Source organism: Pelodiscus sinensis, chromosome 3 (assembly GCF_049634645.1).
Source record: "Pelodiscus sinensis isolate JC-2024 chromosome 3, ASM4963464v1, whole genome shotgun sequence".
NCBI lineage: Eukaryota > Metazoa > Chordata > Testudines > Trionychidae > Pelodiscus > Pelodiscus sinensis.
The window spans coordinates 120908488-120929887 of record NC_134713.1 but is presented as its reverse complement, the minus strand read 5'-3'; the positions used below and the strand labels follow the sequence as shown (position 1 = coordinate 120929887).

Below are 21400 nucleotides of genomic sequence, written 5' to 3'. Positions count from 1 at the left end.
TTCTCAAACCAGAAATAATTGTGGGCGAGAACAAAGTTAAATAGGTCTGCTATCAGATTGGCAGTGGTGTTCTCTGGGATAGTGTTTCTAATTGCTTGTAATCCGTCTTCATGTGGGATGTTGGTGTATAGAGCTTCTACATCTATGGTGGCAAGGATGGTGTTATTGGGGAGGTTATCAATGTTTTGTAGTTTCTTTAGGAAGTCAGTAGTATCTGAGAGATAGCTGGGGGTGTTGGTTGCGTAGGGTTTGAGCAGAGAGTCTACATAGCTGGATAAACCAGTAGTGAGTGTGCCGATACCAGAGATGATGGGATGTCCGGGGTGTCCAGGTTTATGGATTTTGGGAAGCAGATAGAACAATCCTGGTCGGGGGTCAGAAGGTGTTTCTGTGTGGATTTGTTCCCGAGTAGCTGTAGGGAGGCTTTTAAAGAGACAGTGTAGTTTCTTTTGGAATTCCGAGGTGGGATCAGAGGAGAGAGGTTTGTAAAATGTGGTGTTGGAGAGTTGTCTGGTTGCCTCCTGGTTATAGTCTGAATTGTATGACCATATATACCAAAGGGATACAATCAAAAAAAGTGAACACATATAAAATATCTGATTTGTCTATTTTATATGTGTTCACTTTTTTTGATTGTATCCCTTTGGTATATATGGTCATGCCAATTTTCTTCCACAATTTCATCTGAGGAAGTGGGTCTGCCCCATGAAAGCTCATCACCTAATAAACAATCCTCTTAGTCTTTAAAGTGCTGCATAGTCCTGTCTTTTGTTTCAGCAAGACCAGACTAACACGGCTACATCTCTATTATCCCCAAAAGGAATTTTTCTAGTCCTGTCTCCCCTACTAGGAAAGACTGATTATCTCCCTCACTTCTTTAAATGCTAAGGATTAATGCAAAAAAACCTATTCATCGGCGTATGTGTTTTGTGTTACTGTTGTTTCCAGCCAGTATGTTTTAGGGTCTTAAGCCTCCATTGGCAGTTATGAAGTTGGAGGTTTGGCCTCCCTGTGATATTCTCAGCATCACTCTTGCTTAGCATGGAACTGCTCTCCTTGCGGTGTCCATGCGTTCCTCTTCATCTCTGCACCTCTTGGGGGAGGGGAAAACACTCACATGGACACACAGCCTTTTATCTCTTCAACTCTCCTGAAATAACAGATAGCTAGAATTGTAGGGTCAATGTGCTTGTTGTCTGGCATCCTATTCTATGGTCTTTCTCTATTTAAACAGGTAGTTATTTTTTCACTTTCATATTTTGTTGCTTGTTAGTTTGCAGTGGGACCTCCCATGTGTTGTGTGCTTTCCAGACATAGAAGAATGGAGTGTCCTTACTCGGGGACCTCACGCTTGAATAAGAGTTCCAGCCTTCAAAAAATACAATATAATATGATGATTAACTTCTATGCTTGTGGAAAGCCAGCTATCCAAATAATCCTGCATTGACGCCTATTGTCGCAGTTCCCAGGCTTCTCCACTACTTCCATAAACCAGATCTCTGTGGAATGTTGTCTACATTCTCCTATAATGTAGCCTCTAAGAGAGACATGCTGTAATCTTGCTCAATGAACTCTCCTCTCTTTGTCTTCAACCTCTGGCTCTAGACCTATGTCACTTCCTTGGTCTGTGGTGCCCACCACTCCATTCTCCCCTCTTCCAGGGATATCAGCAGCCCTCAGTTCATACACTCATGTGAGTGGCCAACTAGAGCCCCAAAGTCTAGCCCTTTGCCTCAGGGGTAAGTTGTAGTCTGTAAAGGACACATTCCATAGTGGCAAAGTGCAGTGCAAGGGGAGGGGACACAGACTCACCCACTACTCTGGGTCCCCACTCAGGGACCCTCTGATGGCAGCCTTGTCCTGCCCTCCTTCTCTCTCCTTCAGTGATCCCATGACCCTGGCACCTTTTTGGCCCTTACCTCCCAGGCTGTAGACCTTCATATGTCAGGCTGGAGCTTCTTTCTGCCTCCCCTGAAACTACCCAGAACTGCTCTGTCCAAGTTGCCAATGGTTCCATTGTATACTGGGACCCAGATCCTCCTTGCTTGCTGGTCAGGGCAAGAGTGAGCTCCTTTCTGCCATGAAGCCCTTTTTATAGGGCCTAGCCAAGCCTGATTGGCTGTTTCTGGCTCAGTTTATACAGACTCCCTCCAGCCAGCTTTTAGTCCCTCTGTTACCAGAGTGGGATAGCCATTTTACTACAAAGAGATGATTCTCCTGCCAGTGTTGCCTATCTGACTGGTATCATCCCCATCCTTCCTCTTGTCCATTCTCCTAGCCACTGCTGTTCCTTTCTCCATTTCTGTATCGGTTCTTGATTTTTTTTTTCTGTTTCTCTCAATGTTAAAATCAGGCATAGAGATTACATGAGCTTCTTCCAACCATCTTTCCACCAGCTTGTCTTTTCTTCTGCCTAATTTGAACCTCAAGCATAGTTTCCATCTGTATCTCAAACCCGAGATCTTCTCTTCTATAAGTTCTACTAGGTGGCATGTTGTACAAACAAAGATCCTTTTCAAGTGCTCCATTCTAGAATTATGTACATACCACAGTTTGCACATCTGGTCATTTCCATTGTCTCTCCTATTCATTGGGTCATTAGCTCTGCTGCCTGTTTACCAGTCAGTCTTCCCATCTAAATTCCTGTCACAGAAAAAGGAAAAACAAACAGAAAAAGCAAAAACAAGGTAGGCCAAAAAATCCCACCAACAAACTCAAATACAAACAGATCACCCCACACTGCTACCCCCATCTCTTTCAAACTCCCATGTTTACTGCTCTGTTTGCTGGCACCTATTGCCACTGAATCTTTACACAGAGATGGCCATTCCACACTCAGTGAGTCTTCATGAGGGGAATCGAGGTATCCACCCATGCGGAATAACTTGCAGGATCTGGATTTAACGTATCATCCTGAAACTGCTTTGAATATAACTATACGAGCTTGAGGTGAATGAACCTAAAATACTCAAAGCATAACTCATTCCAAATTGCTGAATTTTTCTAATTGTTAGATTGTAACTGATAACCATTGCATTTGACACAAATTCTCATAAAATCCTGAACTGGTCTAACTTTGCCTGAAATTCCACTATACTCTCTGAAATAGCCCAGGTGCACCCCAAACTCTCTCAACTTTTCGGCTTATTGCACCTGTTTCTAGATTTCATTCTAAGACCTTGAACCATTATACAGCTCTTGGTAGGAGATAACTTGTTTCAGGAGACTGTAACTACTGAATCTTATTTTGAAAGGAGGGTGACATTGAGCTCTTCAAACACCCTGCTTATTTAAACCATGATTTCCCATTCTTTAACACATACTACAAAATTGATTTTAATATACTTTGTTAGGCATCAATAAATCTTAATGCCAGAAGAGTCCAGATTGATCCAGTCTGACCTCTATAAAAGTCCATGTCACTTTACCTAATAATTCCTAGAATGAGTCTCATAACTAGTGGTTAAGCTAACTAGATGCTAGACCATGTATTTCAGAAAGATATTCAAGAGATAAGGTGAGTGAGGTACTAGTTTTTATTGAACCAACTTTTTGAAAGCTTGTCTCTCTCACCAACAGTATACACAGAGCTGAAGAAGGACCAAAGTTGCTGCAACAACAATGCATAGATGTATAATGCAGGGTTAACAATATTTGAATCTTTGCATATGCTGGTGTGTAAGTTGCAGTCCTGTCCTTTAGATAATCAGCCATGAGAAAATGGGTCCACTCTGCCCATACTTTTTTTCCCCAGTAACTTCTTGTAGTGCGTTTTTTGCACCTCAAGACTTACATTGGAGTGAACAGTAAATGTGAGTAGAAATATATTTTGCAAATCTGGGCCTGAAATTAACACCAGTTTATGAAATTAGGCAGAAATATGTGCCTCAATGTTGATGAATTGCTCAATAACTGCAGTGTCTTTTTACTACTGTTCTTAGTTTGTCCCCTTTTTATAAAAAGAAAAACCTGTTGTTTTTTAAATTTTTTTTGCTTCCTATTTCCTGTACAGTACTGTAAACCCTGATTACCTGAATGCTGTGGAAGGGGTAGTATTTCACAAGACAGGTGAGGACTTGTCTAATAAGGAAACGGGGGGGGGGGGAGGGGGGAGCAGAGGTTAGATGCAAAACTCTGGATTCAAATATAGGCAATGGGTGATTGGGGGGAGAAGAGTTTGGATAATGGGTGTAGAGAGGTGAAAAGAGGAGGTTCTGCTGTATAGTAGAAAAGCTACTTTGTCTACCCCACACTTATGACCTGTGATAAGGGTAAGTTTTCCTATAGTTTGCAGTTTTGCTAAGTAACAACTTCAAGATCAGGCCTCAGTTCAACACATTTTCTTTGTATCTTATACAATGAAGTTATCAGAGTTAGGAGTGGTGCTTTGTTTTGGGAGGAACATTATTTTTCCTTTATTTTCTTTGGCAGGAAAAACAGGACTGTTATTCTGCATTGCATTGTCAAGGAATAATAGCAAAGTATCAACAGGCATTTCACATCTCATGCAACTGGCCTTCTAATAAAATGTCATGCAGTCAGCTCTCTAGGAGAAAAAGTTAATGATTCTTGATTATTTCTATGAAACATAGGTGTTGAATTTTTTTCTCTCTTTCTGCCCCACTTCCATAAATCTAGCCAGCCTATTGTCAGCCACATGTTTTCTGACCTGTGCCAATTAAGTTAAATAAATTATAGCTTCTTTGATGCACTACTTTACCTAAACAAAAGCCAGATGTTTCACAGGTGACCTGATAGAATACCACCATTTCCTGATTACCATAAATAAAAGGCAAAGCTGTCCTGATGTGTGAGCAAATATATCATTCCAGCATTCCTGCCTATTTAACCCTTGCTATGTGATCAAGGTGTGAATAGCTAAAAAGCCTACCTTCCCTCAATCATTCAGAAAAGCTGCAGTTGATCTTAATATTTCCCCAAAAAAGTGCCATTCAAAAGAACAAGCTTTTCACTCCCAGTCTTCCAGTGACTCTTGCATACAGCTTGGCCTGTACCCAGAGCGTTCTTGAGGAAACAATGTTGCCTGTGCAGTTGGTCTCAATATAGAAGTAACTGGATGAAATACTATGAGCCATGATATAAAAGATATAAGATTAAATCATGGAATGGTGCCTTCTGACCTTAATCTCTGTTAATTTATGGCAATTCTTTGCAGGATCACTATTGTAAATGCTAATACTAGTTCTTAAGGATGCCCACTGTAACAGTGGCACACATATTGGCTACGTCTACACTGGCCCCTTTTCCGGAAGGGGCATGTTAATTTCAGCTATCGTAATAGGGAAATCCGCGGGGGATTTAAATATCCCCCGCGGCATTTAAATAAAAATGTCCGCCGCTTTTTTCCGGCTTTTAGAAAAGCCGGAAAAGAGCGTCTACACTGGCCCCGATCCTCCGGAAAAAGCACCCTTTTCCGGAGGATCTTATTCCTACTCCAATAGGAGAAGCAGTAGAAACGCAGTGTTCATGTGGGGTCCAAAGACAGTTGAAGTTAAGAGTCTTTTTACTTCAGTGGGTTTTGGATGAAGCCCCTATTGCCCAAACTATCAAAGAAGCAACTGCCTAAGAGAAGAATCCTTTGCATATTTTTAAACTGAGCCTAGTACATGCAGTAACGGGATTTGTGAAGTTTAGTTAAGACTGTGTTGAATGCCCGTTCATTGCAGACATAAACAATAAATTACATACCTCTCTATAAACCCACAGCAGGGATGCACCTGCTACCAGGAACATAAGACAGTTGTTACAGCTGTTTTGGGCTTCAAGATTTCTGCAAACCCAGACTTATCCGGCACTAGTGTTAATTTAATAATCTAGCAATAGCTTATAAAAAATGTGCTACCAATCCATCCAATGAAGTCTGGAAAACCATTTATTTCATTTTCAAGTTAGCTAATTAATTCTCACATTACTTTACCTCACTTTAGAGGCTAAACAAACAATTGCACTTCTTGGGAATAACTTAGTAGTTAGGAGGCAAATATAATGGAATTACACTAAAGAATTTAGGTCATTCCTCTTGATGCACTGCCCCTTCCGGGAGCAGTAAACTGGTCAGTAAAAGGGACCCAGCAAGGTTGTCAGCTCTGCTGTGTGTAGCTTAGATCAACTTGTCCCTGTAGGGCAGACCTGCCTTAGGAGTAGGTACAGAATGATGTTTGTATATGCTATCAGAGGCCATGTATCCATATCATCCCTTTGCACTGAAGGCAACTGCATCACTTGTTTCCCAGTGAATGATGTAGGAGATATCAGTCCAGTCCTGGCGTATAAGTTATAGACCTACAGCTCTACCTCTGAATCCACCCCTGGTGGGAATGGCGTAGGCAAGAGAAAGTTGTAAAACAATCCAAAGAAATATTTCCAAGGTCTGTAAGAGACCAGGCCCCCTTCATAATACAAAGGGGATGTAGGTTTTAGGCTCTTTAGGAAGTCTCATCTTCACTCTTCTACTTGGTTAAAAATGTAGTGTTAGCCTCAGGTATTTCAGCCAAAGGCATAATTCAGTTCTCCGACTCTCAGAAGGCTCAGTCTAGCTGTATGCCCAAGCTTTTCCTTCACAGGTAATCCAGTGTCCTAGTCTAGGAGCTCGAGCTCTGCTCATTTCAAAGTGCTGTTCCTACTGTCCCAAGTCCCTGCTTTTTGAAGGACGTGCACCAACTAGACCTGACAGGCCACACCAGTGAGCAGGTTGCTTGGGACTACAGTTCTTTCACCCCTGTTGAGTGGTGGAGGAGAGACCGTTATCTGCTCTAAAGACCCAAGCTTGTAGTGATCTATTCTGTAACTGAAGCACCTGCTATAATTCCATGAAGATTTGAACTGGTTCTCCTAGCTGCAGAGTAGGATTGAATTACTGCCTCCATCAGTTATAGCTTTAGGCTTGATGGTGTGATTTAGGGACACATGTTCAGCCACAAGTGGACAGAAATTCAGTGAGCAACCTACCTGAATTATTCAGGGTTTGTCTTTTTGAATGTGATGGCTCCAAGTCAATTATTAACAGTGAGGCATGAACCCTGGTCCTGCTGATCTAAAAGCATGAGGGTACGTCTACACTATAGGACCAAGTCGAATTAAGATACCCAACTTCAGCTCTGTTAATTGTGTAGTTGAAGTAGCTGAACTTGACCTTTGGCACTATCTATACTGCAGGAAGTCAAAGGAAGAACACTCTTCTTTCGACTTCCCTTACTCCTCATCAAAGCAGGGTTACTAGCATTGACCAGAGTGCCCCTCTTACTTCGAATTAGCTGTCTTAACTAGAGCACTAATTCGAATCCTGGGAGAGCGACAGTGACAGCTTTGATCTTCCTCCGTAGTGTAGACATACCCTGAGTTGTCACTGGTTGACTTATAAAAACCAAATTTTTCCTCCTTAACAACTGTAGGGGATTCATAAACCTCTGAGCATGGACTGGCCACAAGATGGGAACATACTGTATAAGTAGGGGCTACATTTAATTTAGACTCTCAAAGTCTCATTTCACTGTGTTGTTCCTCTCAATTTTTGGCTCATGTTTCCAGTCCCCTCTACTTTTTTCCTCTGGTTCCATGTTTATATATATCAGAGTTTGGTTTACCATAAAAAATTGCAACATTAGGTATAAATCTTCAGGGTTATGCAAATCAGATAAAATTAAACCCTTATGAAAGGAATAAGGGTAAAATTTTACTTTTGCAGTTCCTTGTTACACCTGACACTACTTCAATTGATTCACTTGGTTGAGTTTGAAATACTCTCATATGATTGGTCATACTGCTTACAGGTTACTTTCTTCTACAATAACTTTTACGTAACTAGTCTATGAAGATTGAGGTATTTGCCAAGACTTTTTCTTTCCAGTTTTGTTTTAACAGTTAGATCTTTTCTTCAAAAATCTGCTTATCTAATCTAGTCCTCATTCCTTATTGGGGAATATCTGTTTAAAGAAATAAACTTAGAGTCAGTACATAGGTTCCAATAGTCCCATGTTAAATATAATCCCACATTGAGAAAAGTATTGTATGAATCTCTCTAGCAGTTTCTCAATCCATGGGTTATGACCAAAACTTGGTCACCAAAATGCGGGGAAGAGTTGTGAGAGGAGAGGAACAACAGGGGCAGAGATGACAGGTCCTGGGGGATCTTGTCCTGCCTGTAGCATGTTTGTAGAGCTCATCCCATAATGCGAGATGCTCTAAGTCCAGGCCCTGCTATGGGAAGTGTAACCTGTTGCACAGGGTCACAGTACCACTTTACATTTATCAATATTAATTTATCATTTATCAATTTCATTTGCCATTTTGTTGCTCAATCACTTAGTTTGGTGAGATCTTTTTGAAGCTCTTCACAGTCTGCTTTGGTCTTAACTATCTTTAGCAGTTTGGTGTCATCTGCAAATTTTACCACCTCACTGTTTACCCTTTTCTCTACATCCTTTACAAATCAGTTGAATAAGATGGGTCCCAAGACAGACCCTTGGGGGACCCCACTAGTTACCCCTCTCCACTCAAAAAACTTACCATTTATTCCTACCCTTTGTTTCCTGTCTTTTAACCAGTTATCAATCCATGAGAGGACCTTCCCTCTTATCCCATGACAACTTACTTTACTTAAGAGTTTTTGGTGAGGGATCTTGTAAAATGCTTTCTGGAAATCTAAGTATACACTATATCCACTGGATCCCCATTATCCACATGTTTGTTGACTCCCTTAAAGAACTCTAGTAGATTAGTAAGGCATGCTTTCTCTTTACAAAAACCATGTTGACTTCCCTCCCCTCTCCCCCCCAAACAAATTATGTTCATCTATGTGACTGACAATTTTATTCTTTACTGTAGTTTCAATTAATGTGCCCGATACTGACATTACACTTACTGGTCTATAATTGCCAGGATCACCTCTATGGACCTTTCTCTATTCCTTAAAAAAGGGATAGAGAATATCTTATTGCCTCTATCTAAAACCATGGTACACTCACATCTTGAATACTGCATACAGATGTGGTCGCCTCATCTCAAAAAAGATATATTGGCATTGGAAAAGGTTCAGAAAAGGCAACAAAAATGATTAGGGGTTAGGAACGGGTCCCATATGAAGAGAGATTAAAAACACTTGGACTTTTCAGCGTAGAAATGACTAGACTAAGGGAGGATATGATAGAGGTCTATAAAATCATGACTGGTGTGGAAAAAGTGAATAAAGAAAAGTTATTTACTTATTCCCATAATATAAGAACTAGGGGATCACTAAATGAAATTAATAGACCGCATGTTTAAAAGAAACAAACAGAAGCGTTTCTTCACTCAGTCAATCTACAGAACTCCTGCCTGAGTTCCCCATGCCTCTATTTCTGGAAATGGGTGACAGGAGAGGGGTCACACTAGGATTATGTTCTGTGATCCCTCCTTCTGGGGTATCTGGTATTGGCCACTGTTGGCAGACAGGATACTGGGCTAGATGGACAGTTGATCCGACCCAGTATGGCTGTTATGTTCAGATTTGCTCCAATCCCACAGAGACAAACACCTACAGGATCTCTATTAGGCATTCTAACAACTTAAATGCCCACCCGGGATGTGAAAAAACAGATTGACAGAGCCAGATGAATATCTAGGCATCACCTTCTTCAAGATGGGCCCAACAAAGAAAACAACAGAACACCACTAGTCATCACCTCCAGACCCCAACTTAAACCCCTTTTAGAGCATCATTAAGAATCTACAATCTGTCCTGGAAAACGATCCGTCACTCTCACTGGCCTTGGGGGACAGGCCAATCCTCGCCTACAGACAACCAACTAACCCAAAACAAATTCTATCCAGCAACCATGCATCCCACCTTCATCATAATCATCCAAGAACCCACCCCTGCAATCAACCCTGGTGCCAACTCTGTCCACACATCTACACAAGCGACATCATCACAGTACCTAATTACATAAGCCACCACATCAAAGGCTCATGCCACTGCATATCTATTAATGTGATCTACACATCAAGTGCCAACAATGCCCCTCTGCAATGTATATTGGCCAAACTGGACAGTCTCTATGACAAAGGATTAATGGACACAAATCAGATATTTGAAATGGTAACACACAGAAACCTGTTGGGGAACATTTTAACTTGCCCAGGCACTCATTAATGGATTTAAAACTGGTTATTTTCTTACAAAGTAATTTCAGGAATCAATTAGAGAGAGTCTGTGGAACTGATCTTCATGTGCGAATTTGACGCACTCTCTCATGGCTTGAATAAAGACATGAACTGTGTGGGTCATTATATTCAATGCCCAAATGACATCAAAAGCTAAGTATTGGGCACTTACAGATCATTCTATTAGTCTCATTTAGCATGGACACTTTAATTGACTTGTTTTGGTTGTTTTTCCCCTCTCCTCTCCCTTCTAATTCTGCTTTTTATTTGAAGCCCTGCGCCTCTTGTTCCATATTTGTAATATGAAGAAGTTGGTTGTGCCCACGAAAGCTCATGATACTATCTATATATTTTTGTTTAGTCTCTAAGGGCACTTTTACAGAGCAGGGCAAAAGTCAAATTAAGTTACACAACTTGAGCTACATGACTTGCGTAGCTTAAGTCAACACAGCTTAATTCAGCTTTTGGCATTGTCTACATAGCAGGAAGTCGAAGGAAGAACACTCTTCCTTCAACTTCCCTTACTACTCATGAAATGAGTGTTACAGGAGTCAGAGTAAGAAATCCTCTAGCTCACCATTATTGAGAAATAATGGCTTGTAGTCTAGGCATGCACTATGTTTTTTCGGAATAATGTCAGCCCACTGAGCCACCCCGGAATAATGGCTGCTCCTCCAAGACCATGATTTTCAGACACTTAAAGATGTAATTTCATGCCTGACTGCTTAATAAAATATATCTAATTTCCATTTCTTTAAATTTAAACCAGGAACCTGGCGTCAGTGGCATTTTAAATTTCTCCAAGTCTGTGACATTTGTAACTGTTCAGATGTTAACACAAACCATTCATCCATTCACCTTGGTAACTGCATACTTCTGGTTTTTATGTGCTGGGCTTAATATCAAAGAAGGTTTTTTCATTGCAGAGATTTTACAAGCTAAGCCTCAATTCATAACAGACCTTGTTCAGCATACGCTAAACAGAGTAGGCAGTTTTACATAGGTATAAAACAGGTGAACCCTGTTCAAGCCTTAAATTAAAATCTTCCTCAAGTTTTTGACAGCCAGGAAGAATTTCTCAGCAGAGTTAATGTCTTGGCTGCTCCTGTCTTCACCACAGGTTATCACCATTTTTGGTATTCCTACTGAGTTTTTTTTTACCTCCTATCTTTGCATTGAGAGGGTTTCACAGCCAGATTGTCCAAAAAAGGAGCCAGGTTAGTGATGGATCAATAGAACAAACCTCTTTACTAAAAGGCAAATGTCCCATGACAGCTGTATTTGATAGAAACTACGTGTATAAGGTAATATCTTTATTGGACTAACTTCTGTTAGTAGAAGAGACAAGTTTTCAAGCCTCACAGAGCTCCTCTTCAAACTCGGAAAAAGTATCTAGAGTGTCACAAGTAAGGTCCGAGGAGGTACAGATTGTTAAGCATAAGGAGTTAACACATGTCAGGAGAAAGAAGGTTTTAGTAGGTTGCAAACTGTTGTAATAAGCCATAAAACCAGTGTCTGGGTTGAGACTGATTTTTTTAGGCCAACTCTACTATAGATCTACCCCCACATGATGCAGCGATACCGACCTAACCCCCATAACATTGTCAACTGGAGAATGTCTCCCCCTGACATAGCAACCACCTCTCTGGGACATGGATTATGTAGATAGGAGAAGCTTTCCTGTTGCTGTAGGTATTGTCTTCGCTAAAGCACTGTAGCTGTACTTCTGTGGCATTGTACATGAAGACAAGACTGTAGTGTCCAGCAGAGTTATTTGTTTAAGTTCCCAGGCTCTTTTTTTTTTTAAGGTCACAAGCAAGTTTCCTTTGAGGATGAGGATTGAAAGGTCATATATGGAGTGCCACTTTGTGAAAAGTATTTGTGTGCAGTGTCATACTGTCTAAAGTGGCTCACGCTGTGAGTGTGAACCTCAGGGCAGACACCCCAAACTGATGGTATGTTCTAAAATTAGATTTCACCAAGCCAGAAATAAGTGTGAACTTTTGGATCTCTATAACCGTCTTATCATGCAGTTACAAGCAGTTCTCTTAGGGTATGTCTACACTGCATTCCTCTTTTGAGAGAGGAATGCAAATACAGCTGAGCAAAATTGCAAACGCAGTGCGGATTTGAATTTCCTGTGCTTCATTTGCATAATTGCGTCCGGCCACTTTTTTGAAATACCCTATTTTGAAAAAAGAAACGCTGTCTAGACGCAGTTATTTCAAAAGAAACCCTTCTTTCGGAATTACCCTTACTCCTTATAAAATGAGTTTTAAGGGTAATTTCAAAAGAAGGGTTTTCTTTTGAAATAACCGCATCTAGACAGCATTTCTTTTTTCAAAATAGGGTATTTTGAAATAGCAGCCGGACGCAATTATGCAAATGAAGCATGGGAAATTCAAATCCGTGCTTCATTTACAATTTTGCTCAGCTGCATATGCATTCCTCTCTCGAAAGAGGAGTGCAGTGTAGACATACCCTTAGGCTCTCTAGTCTACCTTGACAAAGTGGATTGAGTGATAAATGGTCACGTAAACCAAGAATCACACCACATTCCAGTTGTTTCCCATTCCAAGAGACCAGTCACTTACCTCAGATCAACTGACATGCACCAAAGATAATGCCTATAGCTAATCCTGAAAACATTATCTACTTATTTATTTACTAGGAAAAAAGAATGAGAATTATTCACAAGTTAAAGCAAGCAAATGGTAACTCACTGGTGTGTATACATCTGAATCCTAAGCGATCATTGCAACTCTGTCACTATCTCATCAAGGTGTCTTCCAGAGCAGCCCTACAGAGCAGCCTCTGGGGGTCTCTGGTTTCTTATTAGAGTCTCTTGATCCTCCGAGTTCAAACAGCCAGAAAGATGCAGTTATTCCTCTCAGGGATTTATCCCATCATCTTTAACTCTGGGGGAAGGGAATGTGAGTTCACATGCATGTCTCCTCTATGTGGGTGGAGGGAGGGAGCAATCATCACAGTACACCACATGTTGTGATAGGCATGTGTAGGTCCCATGGATCTTAATAGGGGTGTTGTAGGAGTATAGATCAGTGCAGTGGTGGAGATATATCTGCATCTGTTGTTCTGACAGGGTCTGCTGCTGCTTTGAGTTGATGTGACTTGGTCTGTGGGGAGCTTGCTTGGCAAGCTTGGAAAGGTTAGGAGGTTATTTAAAGGCCAGAAGAGAGGTTTCAGAATAGAGTCTTTCAGGATGTGGTCCAGTGTGCAGTGCTACAGGATAAGTAATAACTAAGGTGTGATGTTGGATCTCTCCCCCCCCACCCGTGTTGAAGCTGGTACTCTCAGACCAGGGGTGGGCAGAATGTAGCCCACAGGCTAGATCCTGCCCATGGCCAGCAGGAGCCTCAAACAGGCTCCCTGGCTGCCCTGGCCCCTCAGAGAAATCAGATGTGATGGCCTTGTACATCTGTGAGTGCTACAAGCCTGCAGGGAGAGGGGAAGAGGCTTTGTGTGCTGCCCTGGGCCCCAGCACAATCTCTCAGCTCCCATTCCCCCTTCCGCTGGGTTTGCAGCATTTAGAGCAGCACATGGCCCCAGCCAGCTGCTCTGGGTACTTGCAGAGGCATGGAAGGCAGGGAGCCTGGCTGAGAAATCTGATGGGCAGGGATGCTAGCTGGGAGCCACCCAGGTAAGTGCTTCTTGGCTAGAGCCTGCTTCTGAAACCCTAGCCCCTCCCTTCCCCCAAAACTCTGCCCCCCTCCTGCACCCATACTCCATGTAACTTAAACTCTCTGCACCCCTGTTCCTGGACCCCCTCCTGCACTCTGTTCTCCTACCCCAGGTCACAACCCCCTCCTTCGTCCAAACTCCCTCCCAGATCCCATACCCCTTCTGCACCCCAATACCTTACTCCAAGTTCCCTTCTGCACCCACCCTCTATCCCAGACCCAACACCTCCTCCCTTAATATTATGGAAGAATGCCACCCTTGACTACTTACCAAAATCTTGGAGTGGCCCCATAACAAAAATTATTGCCCATCCCTGTCTGAAATTATATACATGGCCTATTCCATGATGCAATCTACTTCTCTGACTTGCATATTGTAGAAAATTACAGACACACAAATGTGTATCAAACTCGCAAACAGGAATTCTTCATATTTAGTTAAAAAGTCATTCTGACATTTGGTATTATGTGTCTGTAAAGCACTATGAGATTATGTAACATAGGCTACGTCTAGACTGCAAGCCTCTTTCGAAAAAGAGCACCTAGATTAAAACCAGTACTTTCGAAAAAGCAAGCCGCTTTTTCAAAAGTGAACACCCAGGCAGTCTGGTTGCTCTCTTTCGAAAAAGCACAGTTTGCATTACATAGCGCCCTTTTTTGAAAGAGTACTTTTGAAAAAAAGGTATTATTCCTTGTAAAACGAGGTTTACCGCAGTCGAAAAAACTGCTGCGTTCTCTTGATTTACATTCGAAAGAACATGGCAGCAGTCTAGACGCAGGTAAAGTTTTTTTTTTTCGAAAAAAGGCCACTTTTTAAAAAAAAAGCCTGCAGTCTAGACACACCCATAGTGGTGTTCATAACAGTACTTCCCTAGAGTTCTTCTCAATCCCATTCCTATCAGTTTGAGAGGAAAGGAGAGGCACCAGTAGGCTAGTTTGAATTTTATAATATCTGCTGGCTTTATTGGTAACAGATTTGGTGAACCTGCCTGAAGAATGTTGGGTTCCAAAGACCAGAGAAATGTGCCTCTGTACTTCAGAGACCCCTGGCCTTTATACTTGGACCAGACTAGATTGGGTGGGATTAAAAATTGAAAGATTTTGAAGGGTAGTAAGATATTACTTTCTGCTTTACATTGTAGTGAGTTTAGTGTTTGTTTGCAGATAATTAATTTTGGAGTGTTACTTTCTTGTGTTCATCGTATTGAAATGCAACTGTGTATGTGTTATTGTGATATTGTATGTAACTTCTCTAGAAAGAGGGAGATGCTAATGTAATTCCTGTGGCTAATGTAATTCCTGTGGTCTATAACCTTTTATATTTGCCCACTGGAAATATTCTCATATACTAGTTCAGACTGAATGTTTCAGGAATCAAGTGAAAGAGAAAGAATTCTTGGCAAAATAGCCTGTTTTTAAACAGGCTCATGGTCTAAATGGACAAGACTTTTGGTCCAGAATGCCCCAGTCATTAGGGAAGGACTGGAAGGACTTAGCCTCCTGAGGCCGCATAAGAATGAGTAAATAGATCTCTTGCTGAGAGAAACACACTGAAGGCAGGAAACTGTTCGACCTCAAAATACTCTGGTTAGAAGGGAATGAAACAAGTGTTCACCCGAGAAGTGCAACAGTTGAGGAGCTGGAAGCCTGAGAGGAAGATGCTCTTGCTAGACCACTGGGAAGTACAGATGCAGTTGCCCTGAACTGTGACAAGGTATAGAACACAATCTGAATTAAAGTCCAGGACATAGTGACTCTAGACATCAAAGTCTGTTGAGCTACGTCTCATTCTCTGCACCTCAAATTATTAGAGCCCTGCATGGATACAAATTTGTATTGACAGCCACATTCATATCTGGAAAAAAAAGAGCCATGGATATCCACATCCACATCCATGGATGCAGATACCTACAGATATAAAACAGATATCCACTAATTTGCAGGGCTCTACAGATTATCGTAGGCCATGTCTATATGGCAATTTTGGTGTGTGGCAAGTTGGGGTGTAAGACACAGCACTTTATCCTGCTGTGCACTATTTGGCCATGTGGACTCTGCTACAGCCAACCAAAAGTTCCATGCATGGCAGCAGGGTACATGGTAGTCAAGAGCACTATAGATTTACATCCCAGCTTGTTGTGCACTCAATTGCCATGTAGGCAAGCCCATAATATCAGCAGTTCCCTTGAAGTCTTTGGATCTTCTATAGCTATTCCTCAGGCATCTCGCAGTTTGGGGAATGTGACCTCACCAGTGCTCTGCTCTCGATAATTTGTATCTTTATCTACTGACATGAACGCATAAATCCAGTTGGCCACATTTTGCTCTTGGTTAGTCCCTCAATCCACTAATTTCATGGCTATAATTAACAGCACGATTTAACCCACTGTCTGGTCTGGCATAGGAGCACGATTAGGAAAACTATGTTCTACATGAACATCCACCGCTTCAGGGCTGCCACTAACATGTTGTAGTGAGACAGTCACTTCACCTCTCTGTGGTTTGTTTTCCTCAACTAAATGAAATGTAGTTACCGGTGCCTGATTCATTCCAGGGCTGAGCCCCAGCACTTGTAGGGTTGGCAATTCATAGCGCTGGCTCCTCTGGGTGTGGCATGTTAGTTATGAAAGCAAAAAACCAAATTGCATGAGCCCTGGCACCTCTTTCATTACAAATTAAGTGCTGAGTGTTTCTCTCATCCTTTGAGAGCTGCTGATGAAAAATGTCATGCAGGGGCTTAGTAGTATTAAAGTGCTCCACTGCCAATGTGAAGAAACCATTATTTTGCACAAACATTTCAACTAAATTTATGTGTTTGACAAAAAATACTACAGAGCTCATAAAACACCAGCAGGAGAACCTTGAGCCCGGAACATTCAACTTCAAAACACCATTTGTTTAATTTTACTTCAAGGTTGGTCTTTTTTCTCCCCTCTCAGCCATTAGTAGTTGTTCCTAAATCAGACTGTTTCCCACTTGTCTGCAGTCTCTGGGAAAGTATTTGAGAAACAGAGGCCAAGAATGATTTGAGAATAAAATGGCTGCAGCAAATAGGCAAAGTAAGTGGATTTGAGTTTCTGTATGCACACTGGTTTGGGCTTCACTGCAAACTCATTAGAACAGGTTGACAGTACCAATGACAAGTGAGAGAACTCACAGATGAAATATTTCTCATGGCTAGAGACAGGGCAACAGGTTAACCCGCTGCTGAAGGATTAACTGTTCATCAGTTATGTGCTGACATGTCTTTAAAACATTTCACCTCTCGGTCTATGATTCACTTGATTTCTGACTTTCCTGGCAACCCTGGGACTCCTAGTTTTTTGGTCCTGTCAGAGATCCTTTGACATGAGAGATGATTTGAAAAATAGTGGGGTGCTGAATTCCTCCATAGATGCATTATGGGGTTTCATAGTACGTCCAGTCTTCCACGGTGATGTAGGGCATCCAAAATGCAACAGATACGCAACTGTACACTTAGAATGATAATTATTTGGATGTGGGATATCTGAATCACAATGAACTGAAATACTTAGTGGGTAACCACACCCATTCAAATGCTGAACTATGTTTCTGAAGGGCAGGACTTAGTCAGAATTGTACATCTGGCTGAAAAACGTTATGAAGATTTGGTGGAAATTAAGCCTCACTCCTGCAAGACAGAAATAGGTGGGTATGAATGCTTCTACAAGATGAGTAAGATGCTGCAGTATGTGTAGCCAGACAATTCTGGATAAAAACTAACAATTACAGAACATTTTATTTCATTTCTTCTCTTTTTTCCTCTCCAATTAAAAATACATTTATAAAACATTCTTAAATCCATATACAATTCTTTGTGAAAACATTTTGATAAAAGCAATGCATAGATAAAATAGAATGGCATGACCCGTGTGCCTTACAAAGCAAGCATAATCCCCGAGGAATAACAGTTTCTTCTAAGAGAAAATAAGGAAAATAATTGTAAACCTGTAACTTAGCTGCGATTTATGGGACTTATGGGACACATACAGATTTTTGTAATTGTCACAGCTTAAATTCTGAATTCAATTCTATGATCAGGGTAGGTGGAGGTGGGTAGAGTTGAGGATTTGCTGAAGATCTTTCTGACTTCTTACACTGTCCTTTCAAGCCACACATCCAGACCCTGATACACTTCTTTCACATTTTGAGGTATCTGCAGCTTTTCACTTACTATGTGAGTGATGCTCAGATAGGCCAGGAGTTCTAGCTGATTGATTAATCAGTGTTGCTGCTTTGTGCCCATAGCTGATAGATACCATTCAGCTGGGTGACAGCAGGTAAAGCAAGGTGTTGTGGGGCAGAAGTGAAAGCAGAGATGTTTCACTCCCGCTGCTATTTTTGGAACCATTGTGAAAATGCCACCATTCACAAGGTGTAACATGCCACTATTGGTAGTATCCTTGGCAATGTGGCTGCTTCTGGAGGAGTGGAGGCTTGATGGAAGCCTAGTAAACAGTTTTTATTATTGGGGATTATTGACAAGTGGGTGGCAATTGCTGAGGTAACAAGGCAATGGGCTTATTAACTGAGAGGATATAAGTAGAAGCAGAGGAAAGCTCAGAGGATAACTCTTGACTGAGGAAAGAAGGCTGGATGAAAGTTGTCTCTTGCTGTATGCATACAATGTTATACTATATAAGTAAAGAATAAACATGCAGATGGTGAAAAGGTAGTAACCTGGTGTGTGTGTGTAGTTAAGAAATTGAGGACGGATAGTGTGGCACACTCAGTAGTGATGGAGCTAAGGGAAGGATGGTGCTGGTTCTGTGTTATTGAAATTAGAGGTGTATCTTGAGTGATAGTTACACTGTGGGGACCCCTCATTTCATCACGTTTGGTTCCTACTCTAAGGGCAGGGTGAGAGAAGGTAAATTCTGAAGTTGTACCTGTGAGTCATGGAAAAAAATTGGACTGGTGCATCTTACAAGGTTGCTGTGCAGTTTAACAGAGAGAGGTCAGTAAACGTTACCTAATCAACTGGACTGAAGCATTCTGAGAAAGTGAGCATTAGCATTCTGAGAAAGTGAGCATGAGCTTTCCAAAGTAGGGAAGAGGGTTTTTTTAATAACTTGAGTGACTTGCTGAGACGAGCACTGGGGATCATCAACTGACTAGTGCTTGTCTCGGCAAGCTAATCAATGTGTATACTGAAGACGTTCAATATCAACTTAACTATATATACTGATGTTCCACCTAGAAAAGGTAAGTAAATCCTTTTATAATAGTAATAATTCATTTGTAATATTTAGGATTAAGACCATTTTGCTTGCACTGTACTAAGGAGACTAATGATAGAAGTTCCGCTCAGTGAGATCCAGCCAAATGATAAGACAGCAGAACCTCCCTTTGAGATGGATGAAGACACCTTCCACAACAATGCAGGCCCTGCTGAGCTTGGCATTAAAACGTTCCTTGGTGGGGTCAAAGTGTCCCATGTAGGGCTTCATTAGCTAGGGGATCAAGGTTAGGCTGCGTCCCCCATGATGCACATCAGCATGTGCATGTCCCTGACCTGAATGGTGCATTTTGGGGGAAAAAGTGCCAGCATGTATCTTCTGTAAGAGACTGGAGTTCCTGAAAATCTGGGTGTTGTTCACGTTCCCCAACCACCTGACACTGATGTCAGTGAACTGGCCTCAGTGGACCACAAGGGCCTGTAGGACCATGGAAAAGTACCCCTTCCAGTTGACGTAGTCCAATGCCTGGTGATGAGGGACCCAGATGGGGGTGTGGGTGCTGTCAATGCCCCTCTGCAGTTGGGGAAGGCCATGGTGGCAAAGCCAGTGATGATGGGGTCCACGTTGCCCAGGATGAAGACCCTGCACAGCAGGATGGTGTTGATGGCCCTCACCACCTGTAGAAGAAGACCGAGAATCACAGGGTTGCCAGGGCCCTCGGGAGTTCCCTGAGCCCAAGCACCTTTCCCACACACCAGGACCAACCCCCAACTTACCCCATCCCCCGTCAGCACTTTCTGAAGGCGGGACTGAAAAACCTTCCATGGACTGAGCATCAAACACCACCCCTCTTCCCCAGGAAGCCTCATTGCAGCAGTTCATCACCCTCATGGGACAATCGCACAAGAGTGCCATACTTGTATGACCATGACCATGACAGTCAATCTCCCCACGCTGAACTGGTTCCTGATGGAGCAGTAGCTGTCTGGCATGGTGAGCTTCCAAATAGTGATGGCGACCCACATTGGAGGGGAATGGCAGGTTGCATGTGGGTGTCCCATTGCCTGAGAGCAGGGGCAAACCATTGACATGGTTCCAGGAAGGTGTCCTGCATGCAGAAGTTCTGGAGCCATTGCTAGTCATCCCACTGTTCCATGACTATGCAGTTGGAACTGGTGTCCCAGCACCAGAAGTGGTGATGGAGGGTAGGAGGGGCCATGGCAGAAGTGCTGTGGTATCTACAAGGGCAACCAGCACATGCAGTGGGAAACGTTTGCTGTCCCTCAAGGAGGTAGGCAAAAATGAAGAGCTGAGACACCACTGTACATGGTGGTCACTTTAAACATGAACCTCAGCTAACTTCAGCCTGCCACTCCAGCTCCATATAGTGATTCAGGCTCCAATCAGTGTGGATGCACTATTTCAAAATAGCTCGGTACTACTTTTGATGGGCATTTTTAGTGTGGACGGGCTATTTTGAAATAAGGTATTTTGGAGGTTTTGGAAGTTTTGAAATAAGCATGCAGTGTAGACACAGCCTTAGGGGCTAATGCCATGTGCCTCTATAGCTTGTGCTAAAATCCAGCTGCCTCTTAGTGTAGTGTAGAGCATACTTCCCTCTTCCTTGTCAGTGGTTTCAGTGCCTCTGGCTTACCTGTATCTCACATGAAAAGCTATAACTATTGCTAGTGGCCATGAAATTTAAATAATTTCCACCTTTTAAAAATGCTAGATATTTAACTGGACTGGTGCAGTAATAGACTTCAGAAGTTGATTTATATACAGGCAGTCCCCGACTTACGCGCGCAGTTACGAACGGGACTTTTCTCGCCCCGGAGGACACGGACTGCGGGACCTCGTGGTCCCGCCGCCCGTGTACTCCGGGGCAAGAAAAGCTGCTCCGCGTCTCCCTGGTCTGCAGACCAGGAAGACGCAGAGCAAAGCCGTGGAGGGGCTGCCCCGCTGCCCCAGCCCCTCCGCGGCTTTGCTCCTCGTCTTCCTGGAGACCCCCCAGCAGACCAGGGGGACACGGAGCAAAGCTGGGGAGGATGCGGGCGGGACCGCGGTGCATCTCCGCGGTCCCACCGTCCGGGTTTCCCTGGTCTGCTGGGGGGCGCAGCTAGTGCGCCCCCCAGCAGACCAGGCTTTTCTCACCTGGGGTAGAGCAGCTGGGGCTTCTGGGTTGGTTCTGCAGCGCCGCTCCTCGGCGCTACTGGACCAACCGGGCAGCACCCCAGCTCCTCTTCCCCAGGTGTCCCCAAGTCAGCCGCTGCTTAAACTGATCAGCGGCTGACTACAGGAAGCCCGAGGCAGAGTTGCTCTGCCCCGGGCTTCCTG

At 42.8% G+C, this 21400-nt stretch overlaps 2 long non-coding RNA genes across 4 annotated transcripts in view; one reads left to right on the top strand and one right to left on the bottom strand.

Annotated features, from left to right (window-relative positions):
• The window catches only part of LOC142827645 (uncharacterized), a 121374-nt gene that overhangs the window by 59039 nt on the left and 40935 nt on the right, over positions 1-21400 (top strand). The window lies entirely within an intron of this gene.
• LOC142827644 (uncharacterized) overlaps positions 2507-21400 on the bottom strand; it is a 42738-nt gene continuing 23844 nt past the window's right edge. The window contains exons 3-4 of one of the 3 annotated variants that reach the window (XR_012902346.1): positions 19563-19740; positions 2507-2643 (exon numbers count right to left, since the gene is read on the bottom strand). This is a non-coding gene — a long non-coding RNA (uncharacterized LOC142827644). Of the gene's footprint in view, positions 2644-16782; positions 17515-17634; positions 19741-21400 lie in introns of those variants that run through there. The other 2 variants (XR_012902345.1, XR_012902344.1) reach the window with 2 other exon arrangements.